This window comes from Ambystoma mexicanum, chromosome 2p, assembly GCF_040938575.1.
Source record: "Ambystoma mexicanum isolate Mex_15411 chromosome 2p, UKY_AmexF1_1, whole genome shotgun sequence".
Classification (NCBI taxonomy): Eukaryota; Metazoa; Chordata; class Amphibia; order Caudata; family Ambystomatidae; genus Ambystoma; species Ambystoma mexicanum.
The window spans coordinates 357,462,847-357,485,412 of NC_090923.1; positions in this window are offsets into that span (position 1 = coordinate 357,462,847).

Sequence of the window (22,566 nt, forward strand, 5' to 3'; positions counted from 1 at the left end):
TCATTCTGGATTCACTAACATACAAAATACAGTTGTGTATTGGACACAAGAACATTTAAGCTTGTCATGCTGTAAACCATGTAAGAACCTGTATTTGATTTTATAATAAACTTATGTTTGCTCTATATTAATTTATTAACTATTTAATCATGATTTGCATTGCACATTCGACTTCCATGGCAAGTTCAACATCAGTTTGAATAACTGATTCACCAAACACATTTTTACTTCCTGCTGTCGAATCTTGACTTCCCTCAGAAGTATCTTTTGCCAATTCCTCTGCCAAAAGTTCTTCTTGACGTAGTTCTTTCTCCAATAACTCCAAGTACTACTCAAATTTGGTCTATGTAATTAAGCTTTTTTAGCAGAAAATGCTTCTTCAAATTGTTTTGAAACTTGCAAGCAAATCACTCTCTGCACGCCATGGGAACAACAAGTGCAAAAGACCAAAATGAAATAATTCCTATTTCACTGCAGTTTGGCAAGACAGTTTCATGTGGTTAATGTGACTTGCCTTCGCATGTCTAACTACACAACCAGTACAACAATGTACTTTCAAACATCCTCTGTCACTGTTTGCTTCAATATTTCGATATGAGTAGTATTCTGCTACTTCATATAAACAAAGATCCTCCAACTCTACGGATTGATTTGGATAATATGAATCAATCAAGTTAATTTTCAGAATTGTTCTACTATCAGATACTGTTTCAGCTAACTGCTGAATTTCACTGAAAGGTTTAAGTACCCTATTTCCTGTACTAGTTGGGCCAAGACTTAACAAAAGTGCATTAATGCTATGTCTATACAGAGCCAAACTAGTTATCCGATCTGATAGCTGTTTAGCTACCACACTCTCTATGTGAGAGCATCTTCAGACCAAAGCTTAAAAGTTTCTGTCTAAGACTTTTATCTTCTGATAAATCTGTCCATATCTCAGTTGCATTGCACTTTTCAGCTTTTGTCATGTATGGTGTAGCATGATGAGCAACAGCTGCTGTATCATCAATAATATACTGCACATCAGTATTTGCCTTCCAAAGCTGAGCAATGACAGGATTGTAATTATTAAAGATGTGTCATTCCTTATCTCTTTTAAATGATAGGTATTTCTTGGTTACTTACCAGTAACATGGTGTTGAGCAGATGACATCAAACTATTCACTCGACCAACTGGTGTCACAGGCCTTGGAAAGCCAAATCCAGATTAAGTTTAGTACTTGTCTTTACTTTTATATTTTCTCTGACAGTACTTTCCACACAAGTGCCTTTGAAATCTTTCCACCTTATTTCGAGGATCAGCATTCACATACTGAGCAGAAATACAAAAAGTAAAATATTTTTCTATGAACTCCATCACTCAGCCATCACTTTATTTCCCAAACCGAGGAGCATTTTTGATCCACAGCAGCATATGTATATGTGGAGCCCCACGTGCCTGGTACTCTTTCCTCCAAAAGAAATGTTCCACAGTGCCTAGTGGACAATTTCCTTTCTTACATATTTGCAGGGTAATTCATAGAATTTCGCACAAAAGTGTTGCACACGGCTGGCGCACAGTGTCCCCGTGCGATACACTGCGCCAGCCGCGTGCGAAAAATCCATTTCATCGCACAGCATATTCATGGATTTTAGCCTCCAAAACCAGCCATGGCGCAGAGTGGCGCAGCAACCCTGCAGCAGCGCCAGTTACGCCCCCAAGAACGCCCTCGCGCAAGGAAATGCCATCAAAATTCCCAATTCATCGCAAATGTCTGCGCTAACCCTGGACCAGTCCATAGGGCTGCCAAACAGCAAACGCCAAGCAGGGAACGTGTATTTAAGTGGTTCACACGCGAATGTCCTGGGTATGTGTACATCAGGGGTGTGCGTGAAGTAATACACGCGAATCCATCAGGGCACGTGTATTCCAGGGGTGCGCGGTAAGTATCACACGCAAATTGAGCAGGGTACGTGTATTTCCGGGGTGCGCAGGAAGTATCACACGGGATTCCATCAGGGTACGTGTATTTCAGGGGTGCGCAGGGAGTACTACACGTGAATTGTCCGTGTGTGTCCTCCCAGGTGTTCCCTCTACACCCTCCACGGCCCTTGCAGGCAGCCCACATCACAGGGGACTACCCTGCACCCCTGCTCATGTTCCCGCAGGCATCCCATCCACCATGCGCATGCCCCCCAGCCAACCCACAAGTCACCTTGCACCATTGAGCAACAACGCATGTCTCCCAGCACTCTCACCCCCAAGCACTGTGGGGCACCCTCCACCAGGCCCCCACTCCTGTCTCCCTGCACCCCCACCCCCCTGCATCTAGGGGCACCCTCCACCAGTCCCCCACTCATGTCTACCAGCACCCCCACCCCCCGCAGTGCAGGGCACCCTCCACCAGGCCCCACTCATGTCCAACTCATGTCCCCCTGCACCCCCACGCCCCAGCATCCAGGGACACCCTCCACCAGGCCCCCACTCCTGTCTACCACCTCCCCCACCCCCCAGCAGTGCAATCCACCTGAGTATGTGTATTTCAGGGGTGCGCGTGTAGTCTGACACGCAAATTCATCAGGGTACATGTATTATGGTTCCGCGTGAACTTCCACACGCGATATCAGCAGGGTACGTGTATTACGGGGTTCGCGTGAAGTTCCACATGCGATTGCCCTGGGTACGTGTATTCCAGGGTGCGCGGGAAGTTCCACACGCAATTGCCCTGGTTACGTGTATTTCGGGGTGCGCGGGAAGTTCCACACGCGATTGCCCTGGTTACGTGTATTTCGGGGTACGCGGGAAGTTCCACACGCTATTGCCCTGTGTATGTGTATTTCGGGGTGCGCGGGAAGTTCCACACACGATTTCAGCAGGGTATGTGTATTCCAAGGTGCGCAGGAAATTCCACACGCGATTGTCCGTGGTGCGTGTATTTCTGGTTGCGCGTGAAGTTTCACACGCGATTTCAGCAGGGTACGTGTATTCCAAGGTGCGCGGGAAATTCCACACGCAAATCCAGCAGCCTACGTGTATTCCGTAGGTGCCGTGGAGTCCTGCACGTGAATCGGCCGTGTGGGTCCTCCCAGCTGTTCACTCTACACCCTCCACGGCCCCTGCAGGTGGCCCATACCACAGGGGACTACCCTGCACAGCCAACCCACATGTCACCCTCCACCAGGCCCCCACACCTGTCTCCCTGCACCCCCACCCCCACCAGTCAGGGGCACCTGCCAGCAGGCCCCCACTCAGATCCAACTCATGTCTCCTTGCACCCCCACCCCCCAGCAGTGCAGGGCACCCTCCACCAGGCCCCACTCATGTCCAACTCATGTCCCCCTGCACCCCCACACCCAGCAGTCAGGGGCACCTGCAGGGCACCCTCCACCAGGCCCCCACTCATGTCCAACTCCTGTCTCCCTGCACCCCCACCCCCCAGCAGTGCAGGGCACCCTCCACCAGGCCTCCACTCCTGTCTCCCTGCACCCCCACCCCCCACCAGTGCACAGCACCCTCCACCAGGCCCAACTCAGGTCCAACCCATGTCCCACTGCACCCCCACCCCCCAGCACTGTGGGGCACCCTCCACCAGGCCCCGACTCATGTCAAACTCATGTCCCCCTGCACCTCCACCCCCCAGCACTGTGGGGCACCCTCCACCAGGCCCCCACTCTCTGTCCCCCTGAACCCCCACACCCCTGCATCCAGGGGCACCCTCCACCAGGCCCCCACTCCTGTCTCCCTGCACCCCCACCCCCCAGCAGTGCAGGGCACCCTCCACCAGGCCCCCACTCCTGTCTCCCTGCACCCCCACCCCCCACCAGTCAGGGGCACCTGCCAGCAGGCCCCCACCTCTGTCTCCCTGCACCCCTACCCCCAGCAGTGCAGGGCACCCTCCACCAGGCCCCCACTCCTGTCTCCCTGCACCCCCACCCACCACCAGTCAGGGCCACCTGCCAGCAGGCCCCCACTCCTGTCTCCCTGCACCCCCACCCCCCAGCACTGTGGGGCACCCTCCAACAGGCCCCCACACATGTCCAACTCATGTCCCCCTGCTCCCCCACCCCCCAGCACTGTGGGGCACCCTCCACCAGCCCCCACTTCTGTCCCCCTGCACCCCCACCCCCAGCACTGTGGGGCACACTCCACCAGGCCCCCACTCCTGTCTCCCTGCACCCCCACCCCACAGCAGTGCAGAGCACCCTCCACCAGGCCCCCACTCCTGTGTCCCTGCACCCCCACCCCCAACAAGTCAGGGGCACCTGCCAGCAGGCCCCCATTCAGGTCCAACTCATGTCTCCCAGCACCCCCACCCCCCACGATTCAGGGGCACCTGCCAGCAGGCCCCCACTCCTGTCCCCCTGCAGCCCCACCCCCCAGCACTGTGGGGCACCCTCCTCCAGGCCCCCACTCATGTCCAACTCATGTCCCCCTGCACCCCCACCCCCCAGCACTGTGGGGCACCCTCCACCAGGCCCCCACTCATGTCCAACTCCTCTCCCCCTGCACCCCCACCCCCCAGCAGTCAGGGGCACCTGCCAGCAGGCCCCCACTCAGGTCCAGCTCATGTCCCCCTGCACCCCAACCCCCAGCACTGTGGGGCACCCTCCACCAGGCCCCACTCATGTCCAACTCGTGTCTCCCAGCACCCCCACCCCACAGCAGTCAGGGGCACCTGCCAGCAGGCCCCCACACATGTCCCCCAGCCAACACGTCATCACAATCTAGATCCCTGGCCCTTATGGGCAGCCTTCACATGCCAAACACCCACCCAAGTATTGCATCCACCCACTTAGAAATGCCAATTACATGATACAACCCCAATGGCAAGTATGTAAATGAACACATCTCCCTCACATGGGTGTCAGGGAATGTCAAAACCCATATCATGACATGCATGAAACCAATGAGATGATACTACACATTGAAGTATGATGAAAATATATGTATTAAAAGCAACATAAATGGAATCAAAAAGAAACAAACTAAAATGTGAATTAAAAACAAAAAGCAGCATGTCCGTAAAATAATGTAAAACCACAAATCATAATCCAAAGGAAAGGTGTCCAAAGTCACAGTTCACAAAAGTAAATCCAATGGAACATTAAAACCAAAAACCATTGCTCCATGGGTAAAATCAAAATGAAATAAAAAAATACCAACAGTCAACTATATACAGATAAACAATCCAGAGTCCATGATCCCAACAGAAGAAATGAAGCCTATCTAATAAGACTACCTAATAAAAAATAACTATGTACAAAAATGTGGCCCATTGTCCAAAAGGTCCAAAAAATATAAAAAAGCAAAGGAAACCTAACACTAACTACAGAACTATTTACAAGGACAGCGGGCTTGTCCGACGGCTCACTTCACACTTCTGCTCAATGTCCTGGAGGCGGTCCTCCTCCATGGCCCCGAGGGTCCGCAGGGCCGACGTCATGTTCACCTCCAACTCCCTGCGGATTGCCTCGAGGCACTCGGCCTGCCTCAGGGCCCTCCGCATGGAGTTCTCCGCCCTGACCATCGTGAGCCGTGCCTCTTCCGCCCGCTGCCGCTCCGCATCTATGGCGTGGCCCAACCACTGCCACACGGAAGACACTTCCCGTCCTGGGTCCTCCTGCCCTCCGGCCGATGCCTGCCCCTCCGATGTTGAAGGCCCCAAGCCATCATTGCTCGCACCTCGTTGCTGCTGCTGCTGTGCCTCTGCCTGTGCCCTGGCTCCTGTTGCCTGCACATCCTCCACCGGCTGGGGGGCAGTCATTGATGTGGCCACCCCTGCTGGACGTCCGACTCACGACTGTGGCAGGGATGCTTCCTCCACCAGCCTGGCCGCACCGTCAGAGGCAGCTCCACAGGGCACCCAGGTGACAAATGGGTGGGAAGATGGCACGGAGGACGACTGGCGCCTAGGGTGTTCAGTTGAGGAGGGGGTCGGAGCAAGCTGCAACAAACGGAGGAATCCGGCCTGGGTGACCTGTCCCAGTGGGCCGACGTGGTCAACGAGCCATTCGAGATGACGTGCAGTCTCCTCATGAAAAGACTGCAGGTCACCTCGCATGGCCCGTTGACGCAACGCCACACCAGTCCGGACAGGCTCAACCCGTACCTGGATAGCCACGTCCACAGGCAGAGGAAGACCAGTTGTTGTGAGCTCATCCCCTGCCTGAAAACGGGTCTGGACGTAGGCATCCCTGCTGGTGCAAGATGATGCAGTGACAGGATCAATGACAGGATTGCACACAGGCACCTCCGCTGCGGCCTGTGCTGCCTCCTGTCCCTGGTCCTGCACTGCACCACTAGCACCAGTGGAATCCCCACCTCCAGACCCCGTCTCTGTCGCTTGCACAGCCTCCTCCTCCACCAAACCCCCCACCAACCTGAATTACTCCGTGCCATCTTCCCCCATTGGGCCCTGTGGGGCCCCAGCTGCCCCTTCAGCTACTGAGGAGTCCAACTCCGACCTCCACCTCTTGGACCTCCCCCCGGCAGCTGCGGCCTGGGACGTGGCACCGGACTCCTCACTCCCCGACGAGATCACAACCTGGGAGGGTAGCCGGGCCTTGCGTCTCCGGCTGGCGGTATGATCCCCGCCACTGTGCTCCACAGCACCTTCTCCGCCCTCTTCATCAGTTGACGCTGCAGACAGGGCGAAATAAAACACAGGCATCAGGGCACTGTACAATGGACACATACACACATGACAGTTGTACATGAGTGGCATTGACAAACCTCAGACATGGCATCACAATCGCCAACACACGTCATTTCAACTCGCTCACATGAGCCATACCACAGCCATATCGCAACAGCCAGCACCATCCATACACATACAACAGCATGAGCAGGCAAGGGTGAGCCAGACCTCACATGCAACACAGGGAGTGCACTACACATGCACACACACCACCACACTTGCATGCATGTGTACACCTCTGCCAACTGTGGCAGTGTTCAGATTGGCATCCATGTCACATCTGCCAATCAGGCTTCCACATCCCGCTGTCACATGCATCCATGTTGCATCACTGTTGCACCCTTGTCAAATACACACACATGAACATGTACACCATGTAGATACATGCAGCTGAAAACAACATCCATGTGTGACATCACGAACATGCCTACTTACATACACATTCATCCAAACATGTGTGCCCACACAACTGCATTTGGCATGCAAGCCTACACACACAAGCACCATGTCTCGCACATGACTGCCCTCGCATGTGTTAGCCTCATGGCCCTGAGTGGGGGCCTGGTGGAGGGTGCCCTACAGTGCTGGGGGGTGGGGGTGCAGGGAGACATGAGTGGGGGATTGGTGGAGGGTGCCCCTGGATGCAGGGGGGTGGGGGTGCAGGGAGACAGGAGTGGGGGCCTGGCGGAGGGTGCCCTACAGTGCTGGGGGGTGGGGGTGCTGGGAGACAGGAGTGGGGGCCTGGTGGAGGGTGCCCCTGGATGCAGGGGGGTGGAGGTGCAGGGGGACATGAGTGGGGGCCATGGTGGAGGGTGCCCCTGGATGCAGGGGTGCAGGGGGACATGAACGGGGGACTGGTGGAGGGTGCCCCTGGATGCAGGGGGTGGGGTGCAGAGGGACAGGAGTGGGGGCCTGGTGGAGGGTGCCCCTGGATGCAGGGGGTGGGGGTGCAGGGGGACAGGAGTTGGGGCCTGGTGGAGGGTGCCCTACAGTGCTGGGGGGTGGGGGTGCAGGGAGACAGGAGTGGGGGCCTGGTGGAGGGTGCCCTACAGTGCTGGGGGGTTGGGGTGCAGGAAGACAGGAGTGGGGGCCTGGTGGAGGGTGCCCTACAGTGCTGGGGTGTGGGGGTGATGGGAGACAGGAGTGGGGGCCTGGTGGAGGGTGCCCTACAGTGCTGGGGGATGGGGTGCAGGGAGACAGGAGTGGGGGCCTGGTGGAGGGTGCCCCTGGATGCAGGGGGGTGGGGGTGCAGGGAGACAGGAGTGGGGGCCTGGTGGAGGGTGCCCTAAAGTGCTGGGGGTGGGGGTGCTGGGAGACAGGAGTGGGGCCCTGGTGGAGGGTGCCCCTGGATGCAGGAGGGTGGGAGTGCAGGGGGACATGAGTGGGGGCCTGGTGGAGTGTGCCCCTGTATGCAGGGTAATGGGGGTGCAGGGGGACAGGAGTGGGGGCCTGGTGGAGGGTGCCCTACAGTGCTGGGGGGTGGGGGTGCTGGGAGACAGGAGTGGGGGCCTAGTGGAGTGAGCCCCTGGATGCAAGGGGGTGGGGGTGCAGGGGGACATGAGTGGGGGCCTGGTAGAGGTTGCCCTACTGTGCTGGGAGACAGGCGTGGGGGCCTGGTGGAGGGTGCCCTACAGTGCTGGGGGGTGGGGGTGCAGGGAGACAGGAGTGGGGGCCTGGTGGAGGGTGCCCTACAGTGCTGGGGGGTGGGGGTGCAGGGAGACAGGAGTGGGGGCCTGGTGGAGGGTGCCCCTGGATGCTGGGGGGTGGGTGTACTGGAAGACATGCATTGGTGGGCAGTAGTGCAAGGTGACATGTGGGTTGGCTGGGGGGCATGGCCATGGTGGATGGGCTGCCTGCGGGACATGTGCAGGGGTGCAGGGTAGTCCCCTGTGGTGTGGGCCACCTGCAGGGGCCATGGAGGGTGTAGAGGGAACAGCTGGGAGGACCCACACGGCCAATTCACGCGTGGGACTCCCCGGCACCCCCGAAATACACATAGGCTGCTGGATTCGCGTGTGGAATTTGCTGCACACCCGGAGTACACGTACCCTGCTGAAATTGCGTGTGGAACTTCACGCGCGCACCGAAATACACGTACCCTGCTAATTCACGTGGGAAACTTCACGCGCACCCTGGAATAAACATGCCCAGGCCAATTGCGTGTGGAGCATCCCGCAAACCCCGTAATACACGCACATGCTATTTTTCACACAGCGGGTGTCCGTGTTTGTCGGTACCCCTTTGCACCTCATTTGTCCTAGAGGGCCACTGTATGGACCATTCATCATAGCTGTATATGGGTGCTTTTTGTTAGCGCACATGTTGGCGCACATTTATTTCAGGCGCAGGGGCGCTACCGCCTGCTTTCTTGTGGCGTACTAGTTTGGCCCTGTGCGCGTCTTTGACCGTGCGCTGGTTTGCCCTATTCGATTCCATGAATACTAGTTGTAGGCGAGCGAGTGGGCGTTCCGCCACTTGCCTCCTGTACTTCCCCTGTGACGCCCATATTTTCACGCGTTGTTCCCCATTCCGAGTGTTACGCCCCGTGTTACGCCTACTTTTGTAATGTGCGCTGCGCTATGTGCGATTTCGCAGCGGCCGTGGCGCACGCCGTTGGAAGACCTGTGTGCCGGCGTGCGCCGCGCACTTTTTCAGCGCACGTCCAATATTTTTCTCGGGCACGGACTTCCATGAATCGATGTGCGCTGGATTCCCTGCGATTTTCGCAGTTGCGCTGCGATTTTCGCACTTTTACTGCGAATCGCACATTTTGGCACCTCTGCGCCGGAATTTTCGGCGCACATTAATTCCATGAATCGGCCTGAAAGTGTAACATGGTTAAAAAGCTGTGATGAAAGAACTACGATACACTTACAAGGTCCATGGAACACAATTCTCCTGGTGTCATCTGTTCTATGACTTTTTTCTGTGGATTACTTTCACAAATCCACTCTGCAAGATCATCCCAACCATACTCAGTGCAACTTGAAGTCACAAAGCAAGTTGGAGGGCCAAAGTTTCTGATCATGCATCTAACCTTGGAGTGTCTCCTACATTAACATTCCTTGGTTCCTCTCATTGAAGCAAGAACTTTGACAAGTTTACCCTCTTAAACTTAATTTTCTTCTTTCACCTGTTGCAGCAATGGATACGGAGGAAGAAGTTGAAATCTAGTTCTGATCTTAAGTGTATGAGCAACAGTAAAACATAATGTTGAAAATTCACTTTCATACAATAAATTTCAAACATATTCAACATTGGTCTGACTGGTACAGTCATTGTGCTCCAATAGAAACGCCAATGCGTTCTTCACCTTTCCAAAATCTGTTGCCAAATGTTCTTATATTTAGTGGCAACCCCATTTACTAAATCAAACAAAGAATCTGCAATGTCCCGCTTCACTCCTTTAGTGTTGTATTGACATTCTCTTCCAAATTGAGAGGTAAGCACACAACTTTGCCTCTCACACCTTGCGCTAATGATTTTTTAGGCAGGTCTGACATCTTTGTTTGTAATCTAACAATAACTTGGAAAGGGTGAATAGTTTGCAATGAAATCACTTCAAACATGTTCAATTTCTGAAGCACAACAGGGATAACAGGTTCAAGACATTTATTGGAGGAATACCAGTTTCAGTATAAAACCCAGCACAGTGTCTACAAACATAACGTGTTTCACTTGTGTCAAATTATTCTTCTACAAACAAATACAGATTAAGTAATTTCCAAACATCTTCTAGACTGTGTTTAATTTTTTCCTCAATGTACACTATTTGCATCGATAAGATACACGAACAATGTCAAGTCTTTTAGTAGAAGAGAACTCAGATCCTTTGAAAGCATAGGATCATCATTTCCGCTTTCTGTAAATGTTTCATCTACATACACATACGCTTGTAAATGCATGATATTCACCTTTTGCAATGTAGAAGCTAAAATTTCTACAGTTCTTTCAGAAGTGTTACATTTCAAAATGCAGAGACATACTTGTTTTTTTGCACTCATACAGTTTAACTAGAAGGTATCTCACTGATGTGTGATGTGCAGCCAGCATCTGTATATGATGACACTGGCTCTTAGATTTACTTTTATCAAGACCAGCTATAGAGTGACCCAGATATCCAGTTTGTTCACAAACTTCAGAGTCATCTATTATTTGTAGCATCTTGCTCTGTCTTTGAAAATTATTATTTTTGGGCAAAACTTGCAAAAATGTCTAAGACTATACAAGAAAACAAATCAATATTGCACAGAAATGTGCATGTCCATACCTCACATTGCTTTTTAGGTTTTATTTTAGACTGACCTAAAGTTTCCTTTTCTATATTATCAGACCCTAGGATTTCTTCTTTTTTAGAAAGCGCTCCATTTTGGACTTCATAGCTATGTCCAATCTCATCAATAGAAAAGGGTACCTTCTTTCCTTGAATGTAACTCTCCTCAGTAAAAAATCATGTGCAAGTACATGAACTGTTTCTATATTTCTATGGGATGTTGTAGTGACCTTAAGTAATTTCTTAAGTTTATTCAATACAAAAATTAACAATTTTCTTTTCATATGAAATGCTTTTTTAAATATTACTTCTACTTTTTTCTTTTACAAAAAAGTTTTGCAACATATCTATGGGCCTCATTTCAACTGTGCCAGTCCGGAAACAACAGTGCCAGTAAGTCTGCCAGCACCATTGTTTCTGGACCGGCACAGTACCACTCTGCGTGTGGGTGATGTCATGCCCACCAGGGTCAGAACTGCCGGGCGGGACTGCACCCGCTCACAGAATATTCCCGGACGCACCAGCACCGTTGTTAACAGTGCCGGTGCTCCCGTGTCCTCATTCCCATTGAGTCCAATGGGACTCCATGGGAATGGGGACTAACAAAATTACCAGAGCCTGACTTTCCAGCCACTGGACTCGGAATAGCCTGGTGGCACCAGGAAGTCAGGTACCGTTAATTATTTTTTTGGTTTTACCGGCAGGGTTACAGCTGGACCTACAGCTGAACCCAAAATGAGGCCCTATATTTTGGTATCACACTTCTCTAATGATTTGTAAAAACTCAAGAGTGGTACATTTTCCTATATATCTTTATTCCTCTCTTTCAACTTGATAGTACATTTGCTATCTTTTCTTCTAAAAATCTTAGTTTGTTTACTAACAGATTTGATACATTCTTTCTTTTATTACTTTCACTGAAAACATTCTGGGTTCCATTAATTTGTTCAGTTGACAGAGCTCCTATTTGAAATTGTAGATTTTCAAAAGAACTAGCAATAACAGGTACTGTATTATCTCCAGTATCTGTATCTACAGATTTGAGAACACTACATTTTAAAATATTATATTGTACAACTTTAATTTCCTGCACAATATTCTTCCTTCTGGCACATTGTGGTTGCTTGCTTGATGGCATATTAGAAAAAAAACTGTAATTATAAGATTTGGGTGGTGAAGGTTACTGATTGTGTTCTTTTGTATTTCAATGTATGATATTAATTGTTGTTTATATTAAATGTATTCATTATATTTAGGTTTGTATTTTAGTATAAGTTTATAGGTATTACTTGGAAATTAGGGGTTTCTATATTTTATTTCAGTATTTCCTGAAGAGGTTTCAAGAAGTAGTACATGTTATACTATGGTTATCTATGAGAAAAATATATTTCCCACATCAAATGTCCTTGCATCTTTTTCTAAATGCATGACCTTGCAAATCCCATAAAGGGTGCATTTTTTTCACTTCACATGGGCATCCCTTATCATGAATTCTAAGGCTGTAAACACATATGTTTAATATGATCTATACAATTAGCTAAGGTTTTATTAAGGCTTAGCATCTTGCTAATGTACTGTACAAACCACAAATGCATCACAAACTGAGATTCTCAATCACCATCCATTCAAACTCTACTTTGCTCACCTTATTTTTACTATATGCCATCCTTCACACACTTTCTCCAATCATATACGGCTAATCTATAAGAGGTATGTCAGCCTATTGGGCAAAAGGCATTCCTTCTCCACAAATTTAAAGGAATGGCATATGGTCTTATCCCTCTACATTCATTCATCACTTTAAACTGAACATGTGAAGTGGGCATCTTAGTCCTGACCACAAAAACATGGCATAAATTAGCATAATAGGTTAATTCATATACATAAAGGTGTTGCAAGATAATATTTTACATATCGTTGGTCTTTGGTTTGATGTAGCAACAAGCCATTTATTAATCTCTGGTGTGTCCTCAATTCACGAGGAACGTGATGAGGGAGGAGAGCTGGAAAGTAATGCACTGCCACTCAGTTGTTCGACCCAGATCCAGTTTGCACACCTTGCATGCCTCTACTTAATGAATGTAATTAATGTAGGTCAGACCCAGGCACATAACATCGAGTACACTGCTGGTCACATGACTGGGCCCTGTCACATACTTGCTACTTCCACCCCCATTTAATCAGTCCTCCTAAGGTGTCCTCATCAAAGGACATGCAAAGACAAGCACCTCACCTGTTTGTACCTGTTCAGGAATCATAGGGCCAATGGCCTGACCCGCTATTCTGCGTTTCACCTACATACCTATCACTACTACTGCTACTCAACAAAACATGTCACCATGTATGTCCTCCCTCCACTGCCCATTCTCACTCTCACTACGGTTTGAAAGGCCAAGTGCCCTGGGCAGACCCAGATTGCTACCCTAGTGAACCTCATCATTAATGCCCTTGCCCCCATTTCAGTGAACATTTCTTCAGTAATACCTGGCATATTCTCACCATAGCTTCAGAGTACGGTTCCCAAACTAAGAGAAGAAATGTTCACTGGAAACATACCAATTGAAATTAACTTTCACTGTAAGATGGTAGAATCCATAAATTACCACATAAATTACAACAAATAAGAAAGAATTATATTTGCCAACTGGCATTCATCAGCTGCACTCCATCATAAAACTTGTCATATTTAGGGCCACATTCAAACTCGGCCACAAATCTGACACAAAAGGAGTTACAAATATGGGGTCATAGTGAAGAGCTTGATGTCCAACTTCGAAGCACAAACACAGCTGCAATATTTGTCAAGGGTAGAGGTGTGCTGCTTGTTTAATTAAACAAATTACTGTGCATATATATTACCTTTACATCTCCCCATGCATGTGCATTTTGTCACAACACTTGTGATTACATATCATGAAACCCAAATAGCTTCCTGCCCTTCAAAACCAAACCATTTCCAAGCAAATTGTGAAGTTCCCAATTATGGTTGCAAATTATTATTTATTCATTACTATCAACATTGTGTTTTGTCTACCACACAGGTCAGACTTGTGCATGCTTTGGTGCAGAATATTATAGTACCCATAGTGTTCTACAAACAATACAGTGATGGATCTACTTTCAAATCTGTGACCAACATGTAGACTCAATTTCACATATGTTGTTAGTGAACAAACTATACATAGCTGAGCTACATAATGCAACAATTAGATGAGATTGGAAATACTGCAGTATAAAATAAAATGCACCATGTAGACCTCTGCTCTAAGTGCTTGAGTAATGTTGGATTGTATTGAGCAGCTCATATAGCATAGATAAGATGAACAAAGTAGAGTTTCACTAGGTTGGCATTGAGTTTACCAGGTTGTGATACATCTTTGGTTGACACAGCATATTTTTTGGATGATAAGCCTAAATGAAAAGTGAGATCATCCTTTATGCCACAGTAACCATTTCTTTCATAACCTTACAATGCATGATAAATCATGCACATATTAAGAGAATGATATGCATAAACCATGTGATTTTCAAGGTCATACCTATATAAAAAGAGGTAAACATATTTGATGGATTACTGCAGAAAAGCTGAAATACAAACTTTGAGGCCTTACCCACTTAGCCACTATGAATTCTCCTTCTCCACTTTGCGTCATAATTTCCCAGAGACCATTAACCTGATGCATTTTGCCTGAAATGCAAAAAGACTTTACTAATACCTGGAATACCCTAGCCATAACTTCAAAGTACAATTGTCAAACCACTTCTCAAGAGAAGAAATGTTCACTGCAAACTTTCCAGTTGAAATTGACTTTCCTTGTAAGCTGTCAGAATCCAGAAATCTCCACAAATAAGTAAAACAACATCGGCGAACATCGGCGAACATCATAACCAAGTTAGCATTCATTAGGTGCACTGCCTCTTCAGACTTCTCAAATTTAAAGCCACTTTTAAACACTTCCACAATTCTAACACTCTAAAACAGTAGGAAGTTCCAAATATAAGGTCACAGGAAACACCTTGATTTCCAACTACAATTCACATACGCAGCTGCAATATTATTTTTTATGCACCCCCATTTGTTTTTACATATTCCAATGTCAGTGAGAAACAACCTTTAATTTGAACTATGTTTATTCGCACACATAACCATATCATACATGTGTTACTGCTTGATCACTCTCCCAAAACACTGAAGTAAAATATGAAAACCCTACTTTCCAAATAATACTTACCTAAACATACTTAATTTATCTTACCTAAACAACAATTCATATAATACATGAAATATAGAAAAACACACAATCACTCACCTTCAGCTGCTCGAAATAATGAATAGATATTCGCAATAGCCAAACACAGAACATGGGCACACTCGGAGTTCTGGAATCAGAATGTCAAAAGTTCACAAAAAGATCACTTTCATGGCTTTTAGAAATCAATAGCACAAAAAGAGGACTCTACAAAGCAAAAAAGTAAAATGCCCAACACATTTTTATTATAATCTATAAAGTCAATAAACCACAAAACAATCCTTCTACAGAATACTTTGGTAGATCATGTAGAAACACAATTAAAAAAATGTATTTGAAATTTGACAAACTACATAACCACGGCTACAATTCCAGTTACACTGAGAGGAACTTCCCATAGCTGCGGGTACACGTACATTTTTCAAATGCACTGAAAAAACACATATTGCAAAGGTTTAACATTTAAATCACACATGCCTTGAGGTGAGAACATCCAAACAGAAAGACATGTAAAAATCTGTGCTAAAACATCCATAGAATAATATGATTACAGCACCAAAATACAAAGAGATAAACATGCAGCAGAATTAGCGGGTTTATACCCGTGGCTACCAGAGCCCGCCACAAAGTACGACTTCCAATTGGAGCGTTGATAGCTGCGGATCTGGTCAACCGCAAGTATCCACAGCTACCCATAACAATTTTTAAGATTAAAAAAGACATATTAACAAGTTGTGAAAATTCAAACAACACAGTGTACTGTAAAATGAAATACCATGATCTATGCACAAGAATTGATACTGTTGTACCCACAGCTAAGGCGATATTTATAGCTGTATCTGCAACTGCCAAAAATGTATGATGTCCCATTGGCTCTGTGGCACCCGCGTATTTAACCCTTCTGAGAGGGTGCAACATTTCATTGGCTGCTGTCATAACCGCAGCTGTATAAAAAGGCATCAAGAGTATTTTCATTTGCCAATCTATTTAGAAAGTACTCTCTGGGGCTCTTAAAAGAGCCTTTGGGTTCTTTTACCAATATATAAACAAAAATATATTTTCAATTAGAGAAATGATCTTTACCTTTATTCCAATTAAAACAATCTATGAAAATGTCTCTGTGCTCTTTCTTTACATGATTAATTAATTTTTATTTCCGTAAGAGAAACAAACCTGTGCTCATTGTCAAAAATATTTCTCCAAAATTGATGCATAAACCACTAATTTTAAACACTCTGTCTAAAATAATATTATAGAACCAAAACAACTTTGTAAGCCAATGCTTTGACAACACATCATCTATGTCCTCAACATCACTATGAACCCCATTCTCACAATTCTCAAATCTCCACAGTCTTCTGAACAATTAAATTTCCCTCCTTCTGAAATTGGCTCTGTTTCAAATATGCAATTAAACAATAAATATACCCTTAAAACTATACCTCACTCAAAAGCAATACAAATGTACTATGTAGAAAATCTCTTAATGTAATGAAATAATATAATCTACAGTTGTATTGGCATATATAGACATCACTCAAAACAGTACATTCTCTGATAGGTTCAACAGTTGAACAGCATCTGATGTACTTGGCATCCTATTGACAGCCGCCCACCACACAAGCAATGAACAACCAATCAGAAAGTAAATACAAGAAATTCCACCTTCTCTCCTCATTTACTATTCTTCGAATATCTCGAGTGACAAGAAGTATTTCTTTCTATCACACTAAACTGGAAAACTACATGGGATGGCTGGAGTACAATTATCCTACAGAGGAAGACATTTTAAAAAACAGTTGCACAACCACAAGAAAATACAGACCATTCATTTTATGTATGTATATGAGACTAACAATGATATTTTAAGGAACACATATCAGGCAACAAACATAGATAGTGTGTCTAACTACTATTAAATGTCTATACAACCAACATAAATATGTGGCTCATTACTGCCGTATAGGTTTTGTTTTTAATTGTACTGCAAGGATTAACAAGCCTGTTTTGCATATGACAAATGTCAAGCATTTGCTCAAATGTGGAAATAATCCTACAAAAAATGGTCATGGGAACAAATGAAAAGGCCAGTCACAGACACAGAGACATGGGTTGTTGTGACACATTCCATGTCAAGCAAATGGTGATAATTCTACAGTTCATTGCCTTCTTTCAAAGTCATGGTAATACAACATGATTAAAAAAGGGTGAATTTTGTTTAGGGTTTAATATGCTATTCTGTATTGGGGACTATCACTATGTCTAGGGAATACATGTGATCACTAGGTGGCTTCCCTGATGGATTTTCAGTTCAGGCCTCTTGTTCAGTCTCCTAACTGTGTTTCGGGGCTGACAGGGGACATGAGTTGACCGAAACCTCCAGTACTAACTTGGCTAGGCTAAGTTGAAATTCAGTGAGGAAACCACCAAGATAGGGGCACTGGATCTTCACACTCCACATGTCTACACTCTATCTTACATTCAACTCACAGTTGCCTCGGTACTCATGTGTCCCCATTATGACATTGTACAGGAATTACTGAAGAAGGCGTGCCATTGTTTTCCCCATCCATGCATTCATTCTACAGGCAGCTCAGCGTGATATGATAGCCCTCTCTGTGTGAGAGTGCAAGAATACAGCATGTCCCTTGCTTCTCTGCTTCTCTTCTTCTGACTGCGCCCTTTGTCCCCTCACCACCCAGAATGGCAATTACAAGGTGTCAATAGTGTTCTCCAGGCGTTATCGGTAACCAAGAGGCATTATTCTCAAAACAGTCTTGAAGGGATGCTCAGTCCACCTTTGCTCACTGATATTCAGCGTTGGCCAAGCATTCCAGGCAACGTTCTTAGAAGAGCATGGCGGATGAGAAACAGGTAATGGTATTACCAGTTTTCTGTTAAATACAACTTAAAATCTGGTCTATATCTGTCATTTATAACGTCACCACTATTCACACTAGTAGAAGAACGTATTTTGAGCTATTACATCACACGTGAATCCAATGTAATCTACTGTTCAGTGTGTGGTAAGTGTTGCCAAGTTGTGGAACATTTGTGTAGTTCACAGTGTGTTTTTAAATTGTTTCCCGAGCATGGGTTCACACTGGATTCAATCCAACAGATATGCTTGAGGTGCATGTTTATATTATCGGAGTACATTATCACATGCGATCAATAACTTGACAGTAATAGTTACATACTAGACCTATAATTAGTGCTGATTGGATGCACAGAGATTAGCTTCATCAGCCATATGCATGCCATTGTCTTTCTGAGCGGGAAACCTGACTTCCTCCAGATGGCGAGTCGACATCTTCGCTGACCGTCTAATTACCGTCAGATCATGTACGCGGTGAATGTGAATGTTTACCAGAGAAGGCAAACAATGCTCCGAAAAGCATAGTCAGGGTTTCAGGAAAAATAGCTGATCCCGCAAAACACTCCCAGTCATCCAGGCCGCGTGATTCTGGCACCTGGCCCTGTCACATTTCACATACACATTGAAAACAAGAAGGCTGACATCCAAACAGACCATATCATATAAATGTGCTGATTGTAAAGCAAGCGTTTCTGGTGGGTGTGTTTTTCAGCAACCGATTTTTTGTTTGTTAATAGGGAGACAGTGTTTTTGAATAGTTGAAGGACGCATGACATGTGGGCAGACAGTTAGGAAAGCAGGTTTATATGTAGCAGAGGCAAGCACGTGAACATAGATAAGATGCACAGTTGCTTAAATGTTGTAACTGAAATGATTCTTATTTTTCGTTACGGAAGCATAGCTGCCTGCTATGTTGAACAACGTTAGTGTTTAAGGATATGACTTGTGCTTGGAGAATATGCATAGGCGACTGCAATACATATTTCAAATTGTTTCTTTGAGGGGCCTAGTAATTGAACATGTCTAGGTCACACAACTAACAACAAGCTCCTGTGTGCTCCTATATTTCGAGTCTCCTGAAAACATAGGCGGTAGAGATGTATATACCTTAAATACTGAACAGACTGGTGCACTTCTTTCGCTGGAACATTTCCCAATCAAAATAGCGGGTGTTAGGGTCGCCTCCTAGTTTACATTTCATGCTGTGTGCAGACCTTATCGTCACGCCAGATCAACCTGACTCTAGGCCAACTGGAGTACAGTAGATGGAACAGTTATTCAAGCTATGGTCCTCATGCAGAACCCACTGCTGAAATCAGCTGTCTTGGGTTACAATTATGCCATTAGAATGAAAACGCATTTGCTCATTTATTCGAGTATTGTCCGGCAATCTTACTGATGGATTTAGGAACAGGTGTAACTTAGCACACCCTCATCTTCATAGGAAACATAGCTGAATATACATCTAACCTCAAGGAAACATTGGTTTAATGTGCAGTGACGGCTCCCCTGTAAGGATGGACGGCACCACCCGTGTCAGTGGCAAGCAGCAATGTCCATTATTTGCGGGGGGGACTTTTAATGAGAGGTCTGTGGGGCCTCTCATCATTGTACTAACAGCCTGGACATGCTGATGGGCAGGCTGTCAGTCAGCGCACTCAAGAGGTGGAAAAAAGGATCTGGACATCCAGTACTTCATGGCGGTGGTGGTATGCAGACTATGGAAGATGTAATTGATGTATGATTTATGTGTGTTTTACCACAAGAGAACGGTTTTTGGAGAATGACGCATAGATAATACATATATAATATGTTGTTCAGCTTGACAAAACACAGGTTAAGGCTGTTCAGGCTAACCCCATCTCTGTTGATGAGCTGTTTTGTATTCAACAGGGGTGGCTTCGGAAACAGAGCTGACGGATTGTCTGTTGGTCAATTCTGCTTAGCTGAATCAGCATACATTAAAAATCATATAAGGTCAAAGAAAATGGTGATCTCCTGAGATTCCATTTTGATTATATTGTGTCTCTTAGGGCATAATCTGTTCTTGGATTTTTTTGTCTTTGTTTTAATCACCAAAACATGATTGTTGTCTTAGGCTTTTGACCTTTGTCTGATGAAGATGTTGTAGTTGAACTCTTCAAAATAGAGTGCAACAGCTTAAAAAAACCTAAACATCACACAGTGATAGAAAACTTGATGCTAAGTGTCCTTCTACTTCTTTGGAGGACATCTTTGAGGCATGAGACGGCTCATGCCTGGCAAGTCAACCGGTTTCGACGATCTATGATAACAATTGTTTTCTTCAGGACTACTGATTGTGAAGTGAATTTAATTCCTGAGACACTGGCATCTTAATGTATCTCCTTGGGTGACACACTTTGTTCCCTTAGTTTCAGGACTGATGGAGGGAAGCAGTGTGCATGCAGCCTCCTCCTGGATGGTGTAGTAATTCTGCGGGCTGTCTATTTCACATGAATTCTGTTGTTGCTACCAGGGTGGATTACAGTATCCCAGGGGGGCAGTTCCGTGCTACTGCTCGCCCCATGTGTGCGTAGCTGTAGAGACGGGGGCCCCTGCTGGGGACCGCATTACTGCACAAACTACTATGTTGTTTTTGGTCAGGTCTCGTCCGTGGTACCGTATGTTGTGGCTTCCTCTCTATCCTGATTTATGTGTGTGTAATGTGTTTGTATGTATATGGGCATATATTTTGTGTTTGATGTTACGTATGTGTGCAGGCATTGTCTGAGTGTTGTATGAATACACAGGTAAACCAGAGAGTGAATGTTGTATGAATGCATGTGCATGAGAGTGTGTGTTTTCCTTTGTGTATGAAGGGGGAGTGGCCGGTACGTTCAGAAGAATCGGGACATGGTTTGCATTACCTTTGATGCACAGAAAGGAATTATTTGTGGCGTCAAGGGTAAGGCTGACATGATAATGTAACAGTTTTTATGATACGGCAGACTCCAGCCAGGGACTTTTTCCACTGACAATGAATGTGGCGAACCCTGGGTTCTTGGTTAGACTAGGCACCCAACCCGTCTCACACCCACCTTAACAAATACCCAGTGTCGCAGTGGACTATGAACCAGGACGGTGTGTAACAATGAAATATTTATTAATTTTTAGAATTCAAAGAAAATCAAGCAAATCAAAATTAGGGCAGCAACCACCAGTGTGTGGCAGCATACATGCACAAATCACACAATACAGTTACTTCACACATCTAACATAAGCTACATAAACCTTTAATAGAAACAGAAACATAATTACTTTTCTTCAAAATAACAGATAGGACACACGTTAAGCATTACCCCTGCAACACTTCCCCCAAACACCTGCTAACTAAATTCTTTATGGCTGGAAAGCAGTGGCAAGGAGTCAGAAAGAAGAGGGAAAAATCAGATTTAAAATTCAGCCCTACACCCCAGAAAATAAAATGAAAACCTTCCAAAGGAGCAAAATGGCATCCTCTGATTTTACTTGTTACTTGTATCTCAGTTTACAATTACGGTAAGATAGCTATGGCAGAAATGTGTGTGGCTGCACTTAAGAGACAAGGACGCGTACAGACTACTGAGCAGGGCACCAAAGCAACGTGACACAGGTAAGAACATCGATTTTGGAAGAAAAAGAAAGCAGAAGAAAACATATGCAGCTGCATTTCAACTCTTATTTTATATAGGCTTTAAAATGACAAGCAGCTAAGAAAAGGGGCTTAGCTGTCAAAATTGGTTTTTGGTTGAGAAACAAAGGCACATATCAGACAGGATTCTGAGGGAAAGGGAATATGTTTGGGTTTTTTTGTGGGAAAGAAGGCAAATCGGAATTTATAGAAAAGCACAATATATGGGAAAATTCGGTTTGGTTGCACAAAGACAGGTTCTACTGAGGCTATATTTTAATGACTATATAATTAAGGAAAGACACTGCGTGCAAGGGGGTTAATTTCATATTTTAACCAGCTTGCACTGCGTACCTCCTTATAGGGGAATTCATTCATTTATTTCATAATGGTACTAAGGACTTACACAGATAACTGAAATAATTATAAAAGGAATACGCTAACAGATATGGACTAACACAGATTCTTCTAAGGAAAGGTGAACAGATGATACTGGCAATTTGGGATTTTCGATGGGATTTTAGTAGGATTTGAATAGCATGCAAGGGTAAAAAGAGCGGGATATGCAGTTTTGGGTACTGGGTGATGTGATACTTACATGGAGTCACTTGTGGAGATAATTATTTTCACACGGGAGGCAGGACACCTTTGTGTAAGTTTGTGGACCAAACCTGTTCTGCTGGTTTCAAAGTTTTTTTTCTTTCTTTCAACAGAAATCAGGTCTTTTTGGGAATAAATATCATACAAATTTTATAGCAAGGACCCATCCCCACATATATAATCCCATTTCTGTGTGCGCACAAGCTGCAATTGCATTTCACTTTCAAATGGCATTCTCCTGAGTTGTAAAAGCACTG